Source organism: Rhinopithecus roxellana, chromosome 5, assembly GCF_007565055.1.
Source record: "Rhinopithecus roxellana isolate Shanxi Qingling chromosome 5, ASM756505v1, whole genome shotgun sequence".
Classification (NCBI taxonomy): Eukaryota; Metazoa; Chordata; class Mammalia; order Primates; family Cercopithecidae; genus Rhinopithecus; species Rhinopithecus roxellana.
In genome coordinates, this window is record NC_044553.1 from 175,884,399 (window position 1) to 175,890,398 (window position 6,000).

The window sequence follows — 6,000 nt, forward strand, 5'->3', positions numbered from 1 at the left end:
CTGTGTGGTAAATACTGTAAGCTATAAAATTATACCACATGTGTTTAAATACTAGCACTGTCACTCATGAACTGGGTGATCTTATAAAAGTTAACTTTTGTGTCTCAGTTTCTTCAAAAAATATGGATGCAATATTGCCTACATATAGGATTGTTATAAAGATTGAATTAAAAACTGAATTTAAAATGCTTAACACAGAGGCAATTATAATATAAATGTTATATTTATTATTCACTCAAAACACTTTCCTCCTAAGATAATTCAACTGGAGTATTAGACGTTTTAGTTAGTATAGACATTGCTTTACCTGTATGCAGTCAATCCTCATTATTCATGGATTCTGTGAATTGGCCCACTCACTAAAATTTATGTGCAACTTCAAAATCAATACTCATGAATTTTCTCAGTCCTTTGCAGACATGCTCATAATCTCAAAAATTTTGAATCAGTAAGTATGCTTATTCTCAACTGAAATTGAACAAGGCAACACTCTGCCTTCTTGTTTTAGTTCTCATACTTTAGACAAATGTCCTTTTTACAGTCTATTTGGTACTACTACATTTTGTGCTTTTTGTTGGTGATTTTGCTGTTTAAAATGGCCCCCAAGCATAGTGCTAAAATGCTATTTGATGTTCATGTATATCCATGTGTGCCATATGGAGAAAATATATGTTTGATAGTTTTCATTCAGGCATGAGCTATAAGCTGTTGACAGTGATGTCAATGTTAGTAAATCAACACTATGTACACCCAGAAAAATAAAGAGGAAATTAGCTGATCTATACATGAGGCTGCTCCATAAAGTGCTAAAATAACATCTACAATGCATGATAAAGACATGGAAAAGATGGAAAACCTGCCAAATTTGTAAATTCATGAGATGACACATATAAAAATGTATAGTGAACAGCATTGTTGTCATTCTTAAAGCCAAATATATATACAGTCATGTTACTCGGGGTCAGGAAAACGCTAAATCCTTCTTGGCCAATGCTGACTGTCTTACATGTTTCGAAAACAGCATGGTCTGAAAAATGTTAAATTTGAAGATTTAACAGACAGGGTGGGTTCTACAGATCTGGAGACTTCAGAAAATAATTTAGAATGCCTCCTAAATATTATACAGGAGGAAGATTAGGTGGAAGATCAGGTTTTTAGTGCTGATGATTAAATACTGCCTTGTTTAATAAGGACATAGTCAAATTAACCTGTATAACACAAATGACATTTTGGTTGAGGAACATGTTGTGACCCAAGGCTTGCATAAACTTAACCCTGCTTTTTCCCAGAAGCAGTCATTCAATATTTTTAAATTCTGTGTTCATGGTGACTTCATAAAACATAACTACCATGAGTAATGAGTGTTGACTACATCTTGAGGTGTTACCAGATCTACTGAGAGAAGGACGCAGGAATTCACACTGAAAGATAGTAGACCTGTAGTGTCTCAAAAACCGGCATAACAGGAAGAGTTTTATTTACTATTTTTAAATGAAAGTCTACCTTGTCACTGCCTTAAAAAATTACTGACAAATTAAAAGTTGATTTTTATATTGAGAGTTCTGGTTTAAAGTAAGTATATTAATTGCACATATTTGTGTTCTTATTTACATAAGGCAGTGTTAGTCAAGAATGGATAATTGGGTTGCAGGTATTGCTTTTGTGCCTGGAGCTAGTAAATGATAAAATACAGCACTCTGATGTCAATGGTAAAGAATCTCAACACTTCATTAAATTTAAAATCATAGATCAATACATATTTTACTGAAAAGAAATTGGGAACGCCTTTTGCTGGGAATATTTTCATAACAGCGATGAGATTTTCTACCTTTCCATTGAGAAATGTATCAGTCACTACTTTGATAAACAGTAAAATCATGTAAACCATATTCAGGGAAAACACTATAATTGGCTATTTTATTTTAAAAACAAGTTCGTATTTGTTGGTGTAATTGTGCTTGTGTCAAGTCAAGCACCTAAAGTCTTTGTTTATTAACTCTTACTAGAATTTGCTCTAGTATTCACTAATTTGATACTATATCTGTATGAAGTGAGTTCAACCAAATGTACATAAAAATAAGTTAAGTTTGGATTTACTTTAAATAACATGGTTTGTTGCCCACTATGGCTTTTTCTTATGATTTGTTACATTTAGATTATGTTTTAATTCTTTCAATGTATGATGTGTAGAGTCTAGTGAATACATTTGATGTTAACCAATAAGCCATTACACTAGTGATCTCTTTCCTATTTTTTTATTTGTATGTAGATAAATACTCCTTGTCTTACATGGCTCCTTTAACATTTTAGTACCACTATAACTCATAGTCAAATCCCCAATCTGAATATAATGTAAATGAATATTGTTCTACATATCTTTCCATTATGCTATTGAGAAATAGCCTGCTTTGGGCTTTAGTTTTGAGGATTTGGTGTTGGACATAATTACCTACGTCTGCAAGAAGTGCAATACTTGAATAATTTGTTTTGTGATTTAAGAACAAACTGCCATATGTCAACTGTACTAAAATCTGAGAATTGTTGAGTACAGATATATAGTAGTCTTGAATTTTTAAAAATAAGGTCATAGTTTGGGGGAGAATTTTAAAGTAGTGGAAGAAAATATAACCTGTAAGCATTTCTGAACTTTAGAGTGAGCAAGAAAATTTAGGGAGATCTTAAACAGTAAGTACTCAGATTCATGAAAACTATGACTAGAGAAAAATATGAAGAGGTACTATATTTTGATGTGAAAATATTGGAAGGGAGGTCAAAATTATAGTGTTATCAATTTATTCTTGAATTAATATAATAAAGTCATGTCTTTTCTCTTGCTGCCCTGTTTGTTAGTTTCTATTTATCTTGCCCAGCAAATTGCTACAAATGAATCTTTCTGAAATGTCAATTTTATTAGTTTTATTGGACATTCCTATAGCTCCAAGCTGCCCTAATATGTCCTTATTGTGATTAAATTGTGTATGAAGTAGAAAAAAAATGTAATACATTGATCTAGGATTTATAGATACTTTATGTTAGTGTTATAGTATAGCAACCTATAAGTCATATATTACAGTTATTTCATTAGACATATAGCTTTAGTAATTTTATAAAACCATTGCCTTATTTTGGTTGTACTCTACCTAAATATTTTACCTAATAACTTTTCCAAAAAATCAACTAATTTCAAATCAATTTATAGCGAGGAGTGGAAAAATACTGAATATCAGAGGTCAGAAAAGTCAGGAATATCAGAGGTCAGAAAAGTCAGGAATATCAGAGGTCAGAAAAGTCAGGAAACTCCCCTTAATGCTAAAAACAACAAGGTTATCTGGAAAGTCCCTAGCAGGGCAAGCGGCCGTTTGTGGTTTGGTCAAAGGGCGGGAACCAATGAACAACTGACTAATGTTTAACTTTAAATGTCAGCCAATTGTAAACCTACAACTGTAAAAATCCCCAGTGACTCTGTAACTTGCTGTAACTCGTTTGTGTCTGACTATAAAAGACAGCTGAACACCGAGCTCGGGGTCTCTCCCTAGGATCTGATACCTAGCTGGAGGGAACCTAGTTCGAACTCGAAATAAAGCGATCCCTGCCGCTTGGCTTTGTCTCTGGACTCTGGTGGTTGCTTTTGGGTCATCGCGGGTCTGGGCATTACAATAGTATTAAAACAATGAACAAAATAGAGACTATCAAAAAGGCAAAGTATGTTGTAAGTATTTAGTTTTTAATTTATGTGTCCTAGTTTTGTTATGCCCAGACCGTTTGTTCCCCGAAGAAGACCACCAGAATCCAGAGTCAAAGCCAAGCGGCAAGGATCTTTAATGCAAGTTCGAACTTGGTCCCTCCGTTCTACAACATACAAGAGGGCCCTGAATGATGCATGTGGCCGCTTTTTATAGCCCAATGCATACAGGATATGTAAGGTTACAGAGGTACAAAGGAATTCTTTTGGTTGCAGCATTACAACTGGTAATTGGTTAATACAATTAACAGTTTTCCATTTGTTCCCGCACATTTAGTAAAACTACAAACGGTTGTGACCTTATCAGGGGCTCTCTAGGTGGTGTTTCTGAGATGTGTGTGGGGGGGATGTGTTTGTGTTGGGCTCAGGAAGTTGGGACAAAATAGGGGATTGTGTTTGTACTGGGCCCAGGACTAAGATATGTGGCAGACACCGGTAATTAGAGCAGGACAGAGACTTTCACAACGTTTGTCCTTAGACAATGTCTGGAGTCTATAGATAACCTAATCGGTTAGGTCCGGGGTCGGTCTTTAACTAGTCTCAGGGCGCCGCCCGGGCTGTCAGGGCGCCGCCCAGGCTGCTTGCCTGTGGACTTCATTTCTGCCTTTTAGTTTTTTTCATTTGATCTCTTTCAGTTTAATTGACAGACCTGTACATAAAATATCACTCAGTATTACTTTAGGGAAACATTCTTTGTATTGTATTAATAACAAAGTATAAATCCAAGTACAATTTCCAGAATCCAGGCTTATAACAGCTAGAATATATTTTAATCTATCTTTTTAAAAAACAACACATATTTCTCAACAGATCAAAAAACAAATATCTTAATTGTTGCTATTATTGTACTTGTACATAAATCTCAATAAATCAACTGTAATTATATTTTTTGATTTCACCTAAGTTTGGGGACACTGAGCTGAATTAAGCATAATTCCAAACACTGTAAATTAATTGTTTCATATTTTCTCCACAATCTTCCTCTGACATTGCCATCTGCTGTCACTAGAGAGTGTGGTTAAAATAAAACAAAATTACCCAGGAAAATCCTAACAGCCCTGGAGGAGAGAGCTGAAAAAACAACACGGGTATATGTAGTTGAGGTATCATGTACAGGAAAATCAATTGAAAAAAATGTTACATTGCAAATCCACAATGCAGGAGAACTTAAGAGAACAAAAGTAATGTTTAAGGAGCATATAGGTTTTAGGTAAGAACAGAGAAACAAGGATTATCACTGGGGTGCAGAACTTGTGATAATTATCAACATGTGGTAACCTTATATTGAGGTCCAGTTGTCCCAATTTTTCTTGAATCAAATTTTAGGGAGAAAATCTACCCAGTACTTAAGATTGGTAAATGGTATTTTTAATTTAATATGCAAAATAGCACTAGGAAAGGATAATACCTCTTGGACCCCAAAATCACTAAACCAGAGAAAAATCAAGCTGGGAACTGCATCAGGCAAACATTCCTCCCATTTTATTAAGGAAATTTCTTGTGAGCCTCAAGATTTTTACCCTAAAAATAGTTTTGTTGAATTTCACCCTGGCAAAGTAAATTGATAGCTTATCTTCACAGGTCTAGGACAGAAAGTCATCTCTCTGCTCACCTGAGACAAATGCATATCTAATTGCTTTCTCAGCCCTATTGTTTATGTAAAAATGCAGATTCATTGAGCCGGATTAAGGCATCAATGACTATTCCTTTACCCTCCCCCCCAGTGCCCGCTGTCACATGTAAATTGCGTATCCATTGAAAGGCTAATCAAATAACCAAAAGAATGCAACCATTTGTCTCTTATCTACCCATTCCCTGGAAGCCCCACTTTGAGTTGTCCTGCTTTTCTTGACTGAATCAATATACACCTCACACATATGATTTAATGTCTCATGTCTCCCGAAAATGTATAAAGACAAGCTGTGCCCCAACCACATTGGGCAGATGTTCTCAGGATCTCCTGACGGCTATGTCATAGGCCATAGGCCAGTCATATTTGGCTCAGAATAAGTGTCTTTGAATATTTTACAGTTTGACTCTTTTATCAACAGTAGAGACATTTTGTCCAAAATGATAGTCTAAGGGCACTTAAAAAGTAAGCAGTGTTAAATAGAGTTTAGTCTAAAGCTGTATCATTACATATATTAAGTTCAGACTAAAGGTTTCTTTGTACATTGTGCACTAAAAGCTAAACGGAGTTGCAAACACACTGTAGATTAATTTTGTACCAATCACTGAATATTGATCAATCAAAGGTG